This window comes from Malurus melanocephalus, unplaced genomic scaffold, assembly GCF_030028575.1.
Source record: "Malurus melanocephalus ecotype Western Australia unplaced genomic scaffold, MMel_1.1 scaffold_62, whole genome shotgun sequence".
Classification (NCBI taxonomy): domain Eukaryota; kingdom Metazoa; phylum Chordata; class Aves; order Passeriformes; family Maluridae; genus Malurus; species Malurus melanocephalus.
Window position 1 is genome coordinate 2,410,859 of NW_026623294.1, and position 16,089 is coordinate 2,426,947.

At 45.7% G+C, this 16,089-nt stretch overlaps 1 long non-coding RNA gene across 6 annotated transcripts in view; it reads right to left on the reverse strand.

Annotated features, from left to right (window-relative positions):
• Positions 1-326: 326 nt before the first annotated feature.
• Positions 327-16,089, reverse strand: part of LOC130573692 (uncharacterized) — a 32,175-nt gene continuing 16,412 nt past the window's right edge. For 2 of the 6 annotated variants that reach the window (XR_008965348.1, XR_008965346.1), the window contains exon 5: positions 327-7,802. This is a non-coding gene — a long non-coding RNA (uncharacterized LOC130573692). The remainder of the gene's footprint in view (positions 7,803-16,089) is intronic. The other 4 variants (XR_008965349.1, XR_008965350.1, XR_008965351.1 and 1 more) reach the window with 4 other exon arrangements.

Below are 16,089 nucleotides of genomic sequence, written 5' to 3' on the forward strand. Positions count from 1 at the left end.
CAGTACTGTGTCTTGGTCCCAAGGTAGTCACTGCACTTTGAAGGAAGCAGAATAAATKTTATAAAGCAGGGCAGTTCCAAATGTGATCTTGGAATATTAGCCAAAGTCTTGACATCCCAGAGAAAGCCTGGGGTAGGATGAACAAGGACTAGGCAAAGAATCCCAAGCTGGTGCTTCATATATTGTTTAATTTTTACTAAAACTAAATACTAAATCAAAGATAGCTTCTACTTTTGACAAATTATAGCCAAGACTCAGGCTTTCAGGCAAGCCMTAGGCTGAGATGGACAGTGGGCACTTTCACTGCAGCACTGTAGGGTTTGTCCCCAGGGTGCCACATGGGTCCAGAGCCACAGCAGTCCTGATGCCCGGCAGTTTGGCATCCAGCCCTCAGTTCACGACCGAGCAGCAGCGCAGAGTGCTGCAGGATGGCTGCCGAAAGCGTTGGCTGTGGAGAGGGCATCCATGAATGTGAAACTCAAACAACCTCTTGACCCACAATCCACCCATAGTTCAATCCACTCCATTCAATCAGATAGAAGCCGCTCGCAGCTATGCAAATAGTCCATCCTACCTGTCTTGTTGGCCTTCCCTCTGCCCGACCTAATTAGTGTGGTGAGCAAATAGAACAATGAGGTCAAATACAGGGCTAGATTTTCCTTGAAATGGTTCCAGATATGGCCAGGACACCTGAAAATGTGGTATCTACACAGCCTGCTCTGGGAGCAATACCTGCAATATCCATCCATATCAGAGGCAGAATATGAACCAGAGTGGGGTGGCAAAGTTACCAGCCCCTGGAACTTTGGGCTTATGGTTAAAATAAGCAAAATGCCATCTGTATGCACTGATTTATGTAACAACCAGTGTTTTCTCTGTTTGAGCTCTGAAGTTGTGCTCACACATTCCTTTGCTTCAGATGCATTTCCAGGGCAAATTACAACAGTACCTGACATGGTAGGGGCTTTTTAACACGGCATCAGGCGCCAGGTGATATTTTTATAAGTATTAAGTCAAGAAAGTCTGCAAAAGAGGCAGGCAAGCCCAGTCAAGTTCTCACATACTCGTTCTATGGTATGAAGCCAAACTGCAAAGTTTTCCAAGTATTTTAATGAACATGTTTCAGACCTTTTTATTAACTTTTAATGCTTCTTTATTTTGGCAGTTCAGTGCTGTGCTACAGGAAAGGCCAAGCCACCGTTCAGTGCTGTTCCCAATAAATATGCCTTAACCACAAATTAACACTTATATCTTGTATTGCTTCTGAAGCTGAAGGGCCCATGATCTGTCTGAGAATTGCTGTTTGCAGTTCTAGATCATGATTTTGCTAAGTGAAGCTGCAGTCAGCTGAGGATCTAGCAGAAAGCACTCCTTCCTCGATGCCTAGGARCCCTTGGCAACTTGAGAGAAATGTAGTTTTGTTTGTGGGGCTTTCTTGTAGGGATTTTGGAGGCAGACTCCACTTCTGGAGGTTGGGATCTGGGTGGCAGGAATGGAAGGAGAGACCCTGCAGGTCTGTCCTGCTCTGAGCACAYGCCCCTGTAGCCCCAGTGCAGAGTGATGCTGGAAGTGCTGTATCCCTGGCCTCTGCTTGCTTGGCTGAGCAAACCTCCTTTCCTTACTCTCTCAGTTTACTTTTGATTAAAGATACGAGAAGTATTCAGCATTCTTGAAGGTGGAAGATGCCCATAAAACACTGCTTTGCTTCTTTCAGAAATTTGTTTCCAGATCTCCTTTGGGGRTGAACTTCAAAATTGGGGTTGACATTTCTGTTTCTCTATAAAAGATCCTGTTTCAATCCAGGCCTTAAATCACTCCCTTTTTACCTAGAAAGCAATAAGGATATAACTTTTACCTCCCCAGAATGTCCTCGAGTCAGACCTTGAGACATTATTTCAAGAAGTTMTTCCAACAGAGACAGGCCAGGCTGGAACTACATGCATCCTGTTAAGTCTTCCATTACTTTGCCAAATTTAGGAGATTTGTGGACACACATGAATTCAGCCAGAGTGCAAAGTAAGTGTTAATATTTTCTTTGCCTGTTTCATTTCATTATTCTTTAACAGCCTTATGGAAGAAAATGCCTTCTTTGTCCTCCTTCCTTTTTGCTGTTTTTGCTTTTTCAGAAGGTCTAGGCTGATCTAAATATAGTGAAATCTATCAATGTCTCCCTCATCAAGTGTGTTCAGCTGTGACTTAAGTGTGGTTTTGCACCGCTGCCTTCTAAATGTGCACATTACCAGGCTTGCACAACTTCCCTGTGCAGGTCCCCATGAATGAAGTCAGCCACAGCAAAACACCAGGCACAGAGTCCTGGCTCTGTAGGTCATCTCGGCTCAGACTAGAACTGAATCCTTTGTGCATTTCTGTGTTGAAGCAAAGTCCRCTGTGGAGTACGACCACCTCCAACCCCACTGCTGAAAGTAACTTGTGCTGTTGCATGGTGCTGGCAGAGTAAGAGCTTTGATTCATTCTTGTGGAAAATAATGTTCATGTGTGAATTCTCTATTTTTGTTGTTGCAATACTYGCTTAAGCTGTTCCTTGATCCACATTTCAGATCTCATCAGTGATCACTACTAGAGTCAGCAAGTAGAGGTTGACAGAGAGAAATTCCCAAAGYGTTTGGACTTGTTTCCCAACAGGCCTTGTTGAGATCAGCTCCTGGTTGAGCCCACTACAGACACCTTTAGACACTTGTCATTGCTCTGGCAGATGATACTGGAGCTGGCCCCAATTGACCACAGTGATATCCCACACCACATGTCATCATGCTCAGCATATAAAGCCAGGGGATGAAGGAAGGAAGAGGGTGACATGTTCAGAGCAGCGCTATTTGTCTTCCCAAGCCATCATTAAATGTGATGGAGCCCTGTTTTTCTGGGGGTGGCTGAACTCCTGCCTGCCCCTGGGGAGTGGTGAATGAATCCCTTGCTTTGCTTTGCTTGCACATGGGGCTTTTGCTTTACACGTAGTTATCTCAATCCATGAGTTTCCTCATTTTTACCCTTCTGAATTGCTCCCTTATCCATGAAGGGGGAGTGAGTGAGTGAGTGAGTGAGTGAGTGAGTGAGTGAGTGAGTGAGTGAGTGAGTCAGGCTGAGTTACTGGCTGGATTTAAACCACAGCAGCTCTCCAGAGAGTGCATGTGAAATTGGCTGATGTTTTCCCGCATGGTGCTTGTGAGACCAAAGCAATAAAGAACTCCTTGAAAGCACTTTCCATCCTTCACTGTCTTGCTTGCTCTTGCCAGCTATTTAATTTCTCCAGTCTGGAAGTCTGCAGGGCTTAGTGCACAGCCACAAAYGCAGAACAGGTAGGCAGACAAGCAGCTGCTGAGGACCAAGTCACTTTCTCTGTATAACAAACTGCAGGATTTGGCACTCAGGAGAGAGCATGGATAGTTCTGGATACCTCTGGGGTCACAGGTGGAGCTCCAGACCTGAGTACAGATGTGCCCCACAGAGAGCACTAAAATTATTGTAACTGCTGGTGTCAAAACAAAGCTGTATTGCTACAGCTTTCAAAACAGGCACAAACACACATGTCAGCTGGACAACGGCAGGGCCAGGACCCCAGCACGGACTTGCAATAAGAGTTCACACAATCTCTGGTCAGGGCAAAAGCACTATTCCAGCGGGGACCCGTGCAGGGCTTGGGGTGGCCTGAACAGGGGTCCAGTGGCATGGGCATGTCACCTGAACAGCCTTTGAAAAACGATTTACAARTTGTTGGGGTTTTTAAATGCCAAAAGGAAAAGCGAGCCCCATTTCCCCTGAGTGACATCTCTCCATCCTGACTACAGGTCACTGCCTTTGAAAAATGCCCACCACTGGCCAAAGCCACTGTAGTTCCATCATTGCTGTAGATCCAGCTTTGTGAGAGAAACATCTTATGCAGTCCTGTGTGAGTGTGTGTGAGTGTGTGTGTGTGTGTGTGTGTGTGTGTGTGTGTGCATACATGTGTGAGCATGTATGTCTGTGTGTCTGGCTGTTCATCTGCCTGTCATCCCGTGCTGAGCTGTGAAGCCACTGGCTGACTCAACTGGATGTCAGACATGTCATTAACCACCTATTAGTTTCACATAAATAAAGTACTAGAGGGAGGAAAGAGATAAAAGACACCGCCCAAATGGTAGAAAAAGTGGCCACAAGAGCTTGTAATTTATCAYTCACCAGAGGGTATGCATGGGTTAGTGGTTTTCAAAATGTTCCTGCTCCAACTGGCAGTTACCAGTTCCTGGAAACCAGATCAGCCATTAATAACAGAAAACCCCACAGGAACTCAGGTCTGCTGTGTACATATGGGGATGCTTTTAAACAGCTTGTAACCTGACTGGGATTTGGTGAAAACCAGGAAGACCCATGCCCCATGCCAAGCTGCAGCAGTGATGTCAGGACATCTCAAGAGAAAGGTGATAAAACCATCTGCTCTGCCCAGGGTGAGCACCCCAGTGCCTGGCCCAAGGCTCCTCCTGCAAATGGCCCATCCCCTCCACCAATCCTGGCTAAGTTTCAAATGCAGGCTAGAGGTAGATAGCCCGAGGACAGTTTCATCTTAAAATAGTTGAAGTTTGGCAATGGTTATGAGGAGCAGAGCGGGTGGCACTGGGAAGGATCAGGTTCCCTGAGTGTTAGCCAGTGCTGCAGCAGGTGCTGGGAGCGGGGGCTTGTGGGGAGCTTGGCACTGTGAAGGGGCAGACCTCGCTGGACACAGGGAMAGGCTTTGGATGGGAAGCCAGGAATGCTCTGTGTCACTACTTGTAAATAAAATAGGTCATGGTCTGCTTTCTGGCTTGGGTACGGGCAGTTAAACACAGCTCCTGTCCATATGGTGAGGTTCTCTGCTGTCCCCTGCAGGGTCAGTTGCTCCCTCAGGGGCATGATGGCCCAAATGCCAGGGCCACTACTTACAGGGCTAGCTGGGAAAGGGGAGAGGTCTCCTCAGGAGTGTGAGGGAGTGGGTGCCATGCTGCAGCACGCAACCTCCTGCTCTGCATGATGAGCCTGAGGAAAATTGGCAAGTTGGATGGGGCAGGATTTGAAATGCATGTGAGCAGTGGAGGGAAGGGGGCTTAGGCAATCATTTGGGGYATGAAGCAATGCAAAAATATTTCTCAAGAAGTGCTAACACATTACGTGCTGCTGAGGTGCTTCCTAGGACACCAGATGCTGTGGCTCTGAGCAAGGGCTGTGCTGTGCAGGATGAGGGGGCCGGTGTGCCCCAAACACAGGCAGCGTCTGCCAGCCTTCTCCCAGAGATCACTGGGATGTTACAAGAACCTGCAGAGGCCTCACACTTCGCTATTAGAAGTGGTTTCAGTAGTGGTGTGGAAAATACGTCTGAAGAGTTGAAATTCTGGCAGGCTTTGTGCATCTCTATACGCAAATACCAGTGATCAATCTGACCATATGCCATGGTCTGTGGTGTATCAGTCTGTGCTCACAAGAGCAGGGGTGGGGATGAACCCCACAGCCCTTGGGTGGCTGACACTTATCCAATTTCTTGTAGTGTTCTGCACCCACAGTTGTCCTCCTCAACTCCATCACAGTCCAGAGGTGAAAAAAGTAACATATTTTCATTTTTGGGAGGCTGAGTTATTTGGCTGCAAGTGCAAATGCTGTCTCCTTCCCAAGAGAAGCTTTTCAAACACACACCAGCCCTCCCAGGATGTTGCTAACAACTGATGCATTATTTGGAAATCAGATGTTGAAGAGATTGGTGGGTGCAGGAGCTTCCAGTGTCCTGATCACATGGATGGGCACCAATGGCCAGAACTGTGTTAGTGCTTTTCAAACTCAATTAAACCTGGAAACTCAGTATGCTCCAGACCACGAAGACCAGGTAGGAGTGTATGAAACCAAGGAAATAAGGGCATTTGAAAGAACTGAAGATTCTGAGATAAATGCCAGGAACACTGGAGAAAGCAGTGACACTTGCAGCCTATACCTAAAATAAAAGGCAAAGCTAAGTGACAGAGCAAACACCGGGAAGAACAGAAAAAGATCCTTCTCGAACAAAGGCAGAGGCAGATCTGGGTGAGCCAGCTGGGAAAAAAAACCTCTGGTTGTTTTAGATGATTATTCACATGAGCATCATTCATGAGTTCACACATTCAACATGACTGAGGAATACTGCAGCTAAAGAGGAGGCATGTGTACACAGTCATTTTTAATCAGATGCAAATACTTGATGTATCATGTCTGATAACTGGCCRCAGAATTATGACTGCAAGTTCAGACATGTAACTGCTCATCCCTCAACTTCTGGGAAAGAGTAGCCTAAGACATAAAATCCACGAGGGAAGATGCAGAGTCAAACTCTGATTTAAATTTATGACTAGATGGCACCAGCACCACAAGAGCTGTAACCTTCGATGCTGCTATTCAAGAGAAAACTAAAAGCAAGTCTGCTCAGCTTGCTGCAGGCTGAAGTTCCAGTCACTGGGATTATAGATTTAGACACTCTGGGTCTTCTCTTTCGACTGCAAGAAGTGGCCTCCCCTTAAAGTTCTGGGGGAATTCCACTTCCATACCAAACACTCCTTGTGGCATCTTTAGGGGAGCTCAGCTGGGCTGGGAGCTGCTGCGGTGCAACTATGACACTGATGGGCACCACTTTGAAGGGTGAGGATCATACAGGCAGAGTTATCCATGAACAGAGAATAAAACCTTGGTAGTTGTGGGAAAAAGCTGAGAGGTGCTTTTTGTAATGTCTCATGAAGTGGATTTCATGACTTGTGTTGCTYCATGGAAATTAGCTGCAGACTTCTTCCAGTTGCCTCTGGTTTGAGCTCAGCCAGGGGAAAGGGTGGCTGGAGCATCACATCCTTGTCACTCCCATCTCATGGAGTCTTTGAAAGCGGGACAGAGCGACAGCTGCACTGGGTGCTGCTGAGAGCTTGGATGCAGTCTCTTTCCATGTTAGTGGGAGCAGTCTGTGATAAGTACATTCTCACAGTTGACAGCTGCTCAAATCAAATTTCACCACCTTTTTACCTTGAGCGATTTAGTCATCCTGAAGTGTTGTGCTAACACAACCTGCTGCCAGCAGCCAGCTCCTCCTCCCTTTCCCAGTGCAGAGAAACACATTACAGCCATTGGTTTCTACACTGTTGTTTCCCTAAAAATGTTCATTTTCCAGCATGGCTAGACCCATTCAAAGACACTACTTTCATGAATGTAGTACTAAAGCAGCAAGGGGACAGGGATGGATGAGGCTGGACCAAAGGGCTCCAAAGAGACTTCAGAAGAGCATGAGGAGGCTGGGGCCCAGGCCCAGGCCCAGGMAGGGCTGAAATACCAGCCTGGCTGGCCAGCAAAGCTCACAGCAGCTTGGCCCCCTCCTCCAGCACCTCCACCAGGGACACGGTGGGAAGCTGGAGGCAGTGCAGGAGGCTGGCACGTCCGCAGCTCATGSAGGCTGTACCTGATGTAAGAGCTCCCTGGGGCAGCACCAGTTGAGCAATGACTGCAGAGAGCCCTCTGTGACCACAGGTATGTCAGAGTGACTACAGAAGGTCTGACCCAACTTATTTGACRGGCTCTAAAATACTCTGTCTCTGCACTGCAAGTAATAAAAGTGACTAGTAWCCATTTCTTTCACAGGCTGAGCTTAAATGAGGCTGGCAAGGGATTTTACAGCCAGCAGAAAATTTTCAAATTGTTTCTGTGAACTCATACATAAGTATTAGGTATAAGAATAATTGTTTGAGTTGTTTTTTCATTTTTGCACAGTCATAAAGTTGTAACTTACTCTACACCACTCCTTTCTTCCAAGGCATCTCACAGTGCTGGCTATGCTCCTGGGGAGAGAGAAAGAAGGCTTTAAAAGATTTGGTTCCAAATTATTTACCAAACCTGTCTGAAAATATATGACATTTCACTAGGGATTTTTGAATCACTAGAATATGAAATAAAATCTAATGGGACATTTCTCACACTGAAATAAAAACATTCTTTAAAAAAATCCCATCCAGTCTTTGCATTTGTGAAGAAAAAATTCTGAAAGTGACCCTCCTAKCTTATTTCAGTTCTTAGCAGAACTTTGTCAGGGGTAGAAAGACAAATTTCCTTTTGACTCCTTGCCTCATTCAGTTTCTCACAGAGTGCATTTGTAAAGATCTGTGTTAGTTTTGCTTGGCCTGGTTTTGGGTAGCAGCGGGGTGCACAGAGATGGCTGCTGTGAGAAGCTGCTGGAAGTTTYCACCATGTCCAGCAGAGCCGATCCCTGATGATTCTGAAGATGATGGATACACTGCTGTCCAARCCTGGGCCAATTAGAGATGTTGGTTACACCTCTGTGATRACAGATTTAAGAAGAAATTCAAAACAAAGACACACAATTTTTTTTCCTATTCAGAGAAGAGGAGGAGGTGAGATCCTGTGAGGGAAACAACATGGAGACACCAAGGTCAGTGGAGAAGGAGGGGGAGGAGGTRCTCCAGGAGATTCCTCTGCACCCCTGCAGCCCATGGGAGTCCATGGRGGATGCAGAAATCCACCCACAGCCTGTGGGAGAGGTGCCCCATGCTGGAGCAGGGGGGTGCCTGGAGGAGGCTGTGATCTGGTGGGAAACTCAGTGGAGGRWGGSGGCCCTTGATTCCAGGCTGGGAGCCATYTGTCCGTGGAGAGCTGCACCCGTGGAAGAGTGACCCATGCTGCAGCAGTTTTGGGAGGACTGTCTGCCCGTGGGGGGAACTCATGTTGCAGCAGTTTTGGGAGGACTGCTGCTCACGAGATTGGAACCACACTGGAAAAGTTCATGGAGAACTGTCTCCCATGGGAGAGACCCCATGGTGCATCAGAGGAAGAAGTCCTCTCTCTGAGCAGTGGAAAAAGATCTCTGTGATGAACTGACCAAATCCCCCACACCCTGTCCCCCTGAGCTGTCAGTGGGAAGGAGGGAGGGGTTGGGGGGAAGAACAGTATTTTAAGGGCTTATTTTACTTCTCATTATCCTCCTCTGATTCTGTTGGTAATAACTTCATTTTGTAACTCTAAGCTGAGCCTATTTTGCCCTTGGAGTGTTTTCTTCTGGTCCTTATCTCAACTCACGACCCCTTTGTTAAATTCTTTTTCCTCCTCTACCCAGCTGTAGCAGGGGAGAGTGAGTGAGTGGCCCAACAGAAGTGTTTTCACAAGACAACAGGGATAAATGAAATTGAAATGTTCTCTAGTTCATAGGTCCTAAGGCTAGATTTACACATGAGCATCTGGGGAAGGGGAGGAGTGGACTATGCAGATGTTAACCAGCATTGCATTACCACGGGCTTTGGCGTGGGGATTGAACCTGAYAATCCTGTACTGCGTGTTTTGTGGGGTGACATCAGGTGCTCCTGGTTTATTTCCTAATGAATCTGGTCACATAACTGTTCTATGCAACCCCTGCCTCAGCACAGGGGGGCTTGTTGGCTGACAGAAAAGGAAGCTTAAAAGGGCTTGGAGGACAAGGTTCTGTAAAGAAACACACTCAGATTTTCCTTCTTTAAGTGTCTGTCATCTGCTGTATGGGCTAACCCGTGCAAAACCAACTGCCCTCCCTCGAAAATTGGACATCCAGGGTGAGWGGTGTCCTTCAAGTGGGTGTGATGAGATGTTCCAAGATCAAACTGCTTCCCAAATCCAAGGTACTGCATAGGACCTCAAATACATCTCCTACCTGCGAAGGCTGCCTGTAACACCCTGTGCTGTTCTCAGAGATAATTGCACTGACAGAGGGAGATTCTATTTAAATGGCTGCCATAACTTCTTTTAGCCATTGAAGGAAACAGGCTGGGACATGTCACTTGTCTGCTCACRCTTTGTAGGAGGCTTTCATCCTGCACTGCTCAAATAAGAAAAACTATGAGATCACCAGTTGCTAAACATTTGACGTGATTTCTCAAGATTTGCCTCTATGGTAAGTGCTCTGGTAATTTGGGTGGTGTTGACAGAAGCCCTGAATATTACCCAAAGCGCTTGGTGATTATTTTTTTCGGCTGCCTCCAACAGCAACCCCACTTCCAGACAGAGACACTGTTCTGCTGCTATTGGTGCACAAAAAAAATCTACCTTTGTGTTCCAAATGCCTTCCTGCAGACCAAGCTGCTCCAGTGCTCATTTCCCAGGATTAAGGATGGAATGGGCTGGGACAGAGACAGATTTTGTGGGCCACCTCCACCTCTATAGCTTTTTAGGTTAATATTGTTAGCTTAACATTTGAAACATAATTTCAGGCTGCATTTTAATATCATATTCCAAGTGTGGAGTGGTGAGATCTTTTAAAATTGCATACATAATTTATTTTTCATTTGTGACAAGGACAAAGGGAGTCTTCTCATTAAAAAAAATCTATATGGCTGAGGCTCTGTAGCATCTGGTATTTGCATTTAAARGCAGAACTGTATTAAATTTTCCTGCATGCCTTTTTGCGCAGTGAATGATCACATGAATCAGTAGATGTCCTCTATGGAGTCAAAAGCTGAAGTAAAGGGAGGAAAACGATTCTGCCTGTTGTTTTATGAGAATTTCCAAGTCTCCTAATGGATGGAAGCATTTCTCCTATGGTATCCATTCAGCACATGGGCCTTAACCAAGAGTAGYCCCCCCACCATTCTTAGAGGCAGGACTCCAGATCTTGCTGATAAATRTTGAAAGACTCCCATGGCCTTCTGGACTTATTGATTAAGAAGCATCATGACAGCCACTAGAGACGCCACAGCAAAGAAGGCTTGGAAGACTGTGGAGAAGAGAAAGGAAGGAAAAGCAAARCATAGGGTGGCAGTTCTTAGAATGAGAAAGACTTCTGAACTTGCCTTTCCATTTGGATGATCTGGAAGGTACAAGCACTAATCTGTGGTGTTTGTTATCTGGGTTTAAACTCTTATACAGATGCTTATAGAAAGAAAGTATTACTATTATGTTTAACAATGATATAATAAAAATGATCAGTTACCAATTACTTATAAAATATTGGACTGAATATTACTTTTGTGCTATACACAGGTTGTGTTTGGCTTTGTTCTTTGTGCGAGCTTTGCAGGGGGGAGAGGAGGGAAGAAGGGAGTGTGATGACATGCTAATTCYAAATACTTTTCCTTTTACAAAAGAAGAAACATCAACAGTCTGAGCAGCACAGCTATTATCACAGCCTACACCAATCTGAAAATATGATGGGTSTCATTACCTTCCCTAGACAACACAGGATGCCTATTAGCAGATATGCTTTTGAAGGAAAATCCTGGGACCTGCCACCTTAAAAGGAAGCTCAGGGTGAGGTTACACTGAGGCATTCTGGAGTGCCTCTGTCCTGGGATTTTGTTTAAATTAAGCCATTGAGGAAACTGGCAAAAAGCAGCCACAGGGGTGGAGTTGCATAAGAGCCTATTTGTATGTTTGCTTGGGTGTGAAGATTTGTGTTTGCTCTTTATTTCACAGGACTGAAAAGATTTAATAAATTATGTATCACTTAAGGAACAAATCCTTTACGATCTAAATTCTTCCGCCATAAAACATTTGTTGGAAAGGCACTACCTCTTCATCTTGATCTTTCCCCAGTCTGAAGGAGAGACTATATACTACAGTGAGCTGTCCAAGAGATGCTTCTTCTTATCCTTCATAACTTCTCTTATCTCTGGCAGAGAAAGAATCCCCTGAGCTGTGATGACTGCAGTTTATTTTCCACAAAGGCTTGCCATCACTAGCTGGGCTGCAGTCAAACAGCACACTGTTTGCTTTGTCCCAACCAGCCTCGGGCAAGACAAGTTCTTTGTGTCAGAACTCAGTTGTTAAATACAGATCGTTTGCTTTTCTATTTCTTTTTTTTTCCCTCCTACTAGTACATAATTAGGCCTATATGAGATCTTCTTCACTGAAATAAAGTAGTTAAAGCTGCAGAAGACAGTGTGATGCTCCTCGAAGGCCCTGGAAGATCAGAGACAATTCACAAGTTAGGAAATGCCAAAATGGAAGTTGCTCAAGCAGGTGGTCTGGAAGGGCTCATGTTCCTCATTGAGTCCTGGCTCTGGGTGGTGCTGGCAGCCCCTCCCAACCCAAGTGCATCCCTGAGGCCTTTGCGCCCTTGTTCTCACTGCTCCTTCTGTGGGATCTCTTCTAGTAAATCACTTCTCACCTGGTTAGATGCCACCCTTTCTTTACCACCTGGAATWTGTCAAAGTCCATTTGTACCCTATTGTCTTTGTGACAACACTGTCTTTAATTTAAATCGTGATTGTTTCCTGGTAGCAACTTCCTTGATGTATAAGCACCTCCTTGCWGTCTTTGTTTTCTGTGCTGAATGGGTCTGGGACACTATCCTAGGGCAGAATGAGGCAGGCCATGTCCTGGGGTGTCACCGCTCCCTCCCACAGCAGTCTCAGCCCTGCTGTCACTGGCAGGGGATGCTGTCCTGCAGCASTAAAACAGTGGTTTGTCCCTTGTCGTGCTGCTGTCAAGGAAAGATCCTGGCCTCGTTCTCTGACTGACATCCTCCCATGTCTTGCAGCAACACAGCACTAAGATCTCCACTTACTGTTAATCCAGTTCTCCAGTTTCTGGTTGTCCTGCCCAGACAGGGTCTAGTTCACAGCCTCCCAGGGATGTGGTAGGGACCCCATCACTAGCAGTTTTCAATATGTGACTGGATGAGGCACTAGGTAAGTTTGTCTAGGCTCCCCTCTTTGTGAAAGGTTTGACCAGATGATCTTTCAGGGTTCCTTCCAATCTGGGCTGTTCTAGAATTCCATGATTCTACCATTAAAATCAGCATCCATCTGTGGTCTGGTTTGTATCTGAGAAGTGATCTTCCTGCAGTGATGAAGCTCCTGGTAATGTAATTAGTGTCAGTAATGTTGAGATCTCTGGGCAATCCAGTTCCAGGGGAAGGCAGAAAACACGGTGGCTGAAGCAGAAGGCTACTCACAGTCATTGGTCCCCACCACAGAACTCAGCCAGCTATCAGCAGCCCTTGCTCCTCACAGACCAACCCCACCACTTTTCCCTCTACCTGTTAGTTCCCAATTCTCTCCAGTTCAAACAATCCTAGTCCTTCCCATGCCCATATGTCTGTCTCCAGTCAGCCCTGCTGTTATTGCTGTGCCCAGAGGTGTCCACCCTTGCTCCAGCCTCATCCAAGCACTCCAGTGCTTCCCATGCTCTGGTTCCCAGTTGCAGCCTGTCTGCCCACATTCCCAGCTCTCAGCCCCCATCTTCACCCCTTGTGCTCCTTGTGCTCCACTCCTCTGTCCCAGCTCCAGAAAGCCTTGCTGAGCACTTTGTCTTCACAGTGGACTTTTGCCTCCAGGGTAGTCATTCCAGCAGGAGAGCTCTGGAGAGGCAGAGGTATCTGCTCTTAGGCCACACATAGCCTGGCGTGCACCCAGCATGGATGGAAGCCCAGATGTATTCAGCTGCTGTATTCAGACATTAGCAACTATTGCTGAGCAAATGTGAATTTCAAAGGGATTTTCAAAAGCAGACTTCTGAAGCAGTATCTTTTTTTTTTTTTTTTTTTTTTTCTGTCAGCCTCTCCTGATGCCATGCTAACTTTCAGCATATTTCTTTGAGGCATGGGAATGGCAGAACTGTTCATATAGATGAAAATACCAAAATTGAACAAAATAGCATGTTTTTCTCTATCCTTACTGCCACTTGCGGAAGAACAATTTGGCTAAAARGTTCTTAATACTAGGCTATCAGCCTGAAGCTGATAGCAATTTCAGAAAACTTCCTCCCAAACAGATCAAGTCTGGAGATGGGGAGCTGAACCCAATATCTCATTATGCACTGTTTCTGAATCCTTACCCTGGTAATAGCAGGGGACACCTCTCAGACCTGCGGTTGTGTGAAATAATCCACAGAACTGCCTGCTCAGAAAAAGCTCATGAAGAGTTGCTGAGTGCAGTAATCTGTTGGCAGCATGCTGGSAGGATGGAGCAGCCTGTAGGTGTCCAGTAAAGCTTTATTCAGCTATTAAACACTGGCCAGAGACACAAGATTGGCTGGAAACAGCAATGGCTGCTGTGGGTTCAGTTATAAATCATGGGAGGGACCTTTCTGTATTTGGTGACTCGGTGCTATGGTGACAAAAACTCCACAAACACTTCACAGAGAATAAAGCCACGTGTTTTCCGTTCCTCCTTAGGCAGTGTGATGCTGCCTGGGAATATTTGGTGGTGAGTGAATTCCTTTGAGTTGATCCTTTTCCTACGTTGCTCTGCTGGAATATCCTTCGCTGGGGTGAAAGACTACTTCAGATGCCAYTTATGACCCCTTTATCTAGTGAACTCTTTATGGATAGTTACCAGTGAACAAGAGAATCCTTGTTATACTCTTCAGAATCCCCTTGTTAAGCCTGAAGTGCTGCTAACCTTTTGTACAGAACCCAAGTAGCAAGTGGAGTCATCCTGCCTCTTAACACAGTACGAGTCACTCATTGTAAGCTTTACCTGGTGATGGTTGGAAGCCCCTTCAAAACAGCGTGTGCTTCCAAAAGGCGTGTTTAATCACCATGACTGCACCGCTGCAGTGGGAAAGCTGCCTCCCAAAACATGATCTCCATAGCTTCATCCCTCCAGGTGTTCATTTAGAAAAGCATTTGGTACAATAGCTACTCTTCTATTCTTTCCAAGTTCTTCATACCCCATTTGTTTCTGAGTCACCTTTAATTAATGCCACTCTTTAAATTCTTCCAACTGTTCTGGCTAAAGTGCTGATATAGTGGAAAGCAGCCCCATTCAAACTGAGAGGCTGAATTTCTTGTGTTCACAGAAAGCATTTATGAAAGTGAAAGGCAAAACATTTCCAACAGGCTGCCACTGATACTGCACCTTATTTCTCTTCTGCCCTAAAAACTCTGGTCTCCCTGCAAGTGTGGTATTTCCCATTGCCAAGGACCAGAAGAGCACATCACTCAGCACTAACCATGGCTCAGGTTCTCTATGCAGAACATTTTATCTCCTTTTCCACACAGTACCATGGATGCCAAATGCTGCAGTCAAAAATGTGGCCTATAGCAAACAAAATTATTATTTGAAATATCTCATAACKTGTGGGGCTCATGGTTGCATAACATTATGGAGGTAAAAGCTACACAGGGGTTCAAACAGCAGTCAGACCGATCCATGAAACAAAGTGTTGACTCAGAGATGTGAAATGCAGAGATKCAGATCCAATCTCCAGCTTGGGAAGTCTGAAATTCAGAATGAAGGATGCTTGGAAGGGGAAGAGTGTTGGCCACTTCCTCCCAAAGGGCAGGGGCTCTCAGAGGTGTGCAGTGCAATGTATGAGCCTCTGGTCCAGCCCAAGACAGGTAACTGCAGATTCTCATGCAGTGGTTGTGGACAGAGGGACAAGGCTTGTCATGTATTTCTCAGCACTTTTTGAGAAAGRGTTGTGTTTTGCTTTGGTTTGACCCACCATGCAGAGATGTCTCTGTGCTTCTGTAGWGCTTTCTTGTGGCTCCTGGGGAGCTGGTGAGAATAAACACAAACCTTGCTATTGTGTCAGGCAGTAGTCAGGCTTAATGACCGTTTATTGGCCCATACACTGTTGAGCAAAGAGACTCCCTCTTAATGAAGGTCCTACTAAATTACAGTGTACAAATAATGCATAATTACTCAAAATTATGCTGGGCCCTTTAAGATCAAGGAAAAYAGTCTCAAATTATACTTGGATTTCTTCTTCCTCAAATGACAACAACTGGTACCCCAAGGACAAAGTCCTTTCAGCCAGAGAAGCTGTTTATAAAAAAAGACATTTTTTATTAAAAATAGAATACTTTGAAATCACAATGAAATGAGATTCAAAGGAATTATTGTATTATAGGTATCTGTAATARCATATGTGTTTATAACTAGTAGTATTCATAATCTGCATTTCTCATGGTTAATAACATGGTTAATAGACTCACTACTCCAACTCTGCAGGTGAAAATGCAGAGACCAGGAAAGAGGATGTGGCTTCTCCAAAGTCACACAATAGCTCAATTGTCAAATATGAAACACCGAAGCAAAAATACACAAACACAGAAGCCTGTTCACAAATGGGAATAAAGTATGAAAAGAATGAGCAAACCTTTCTGTTCCTAAAAGAGGAGGGTCATCTGCTGTGGTT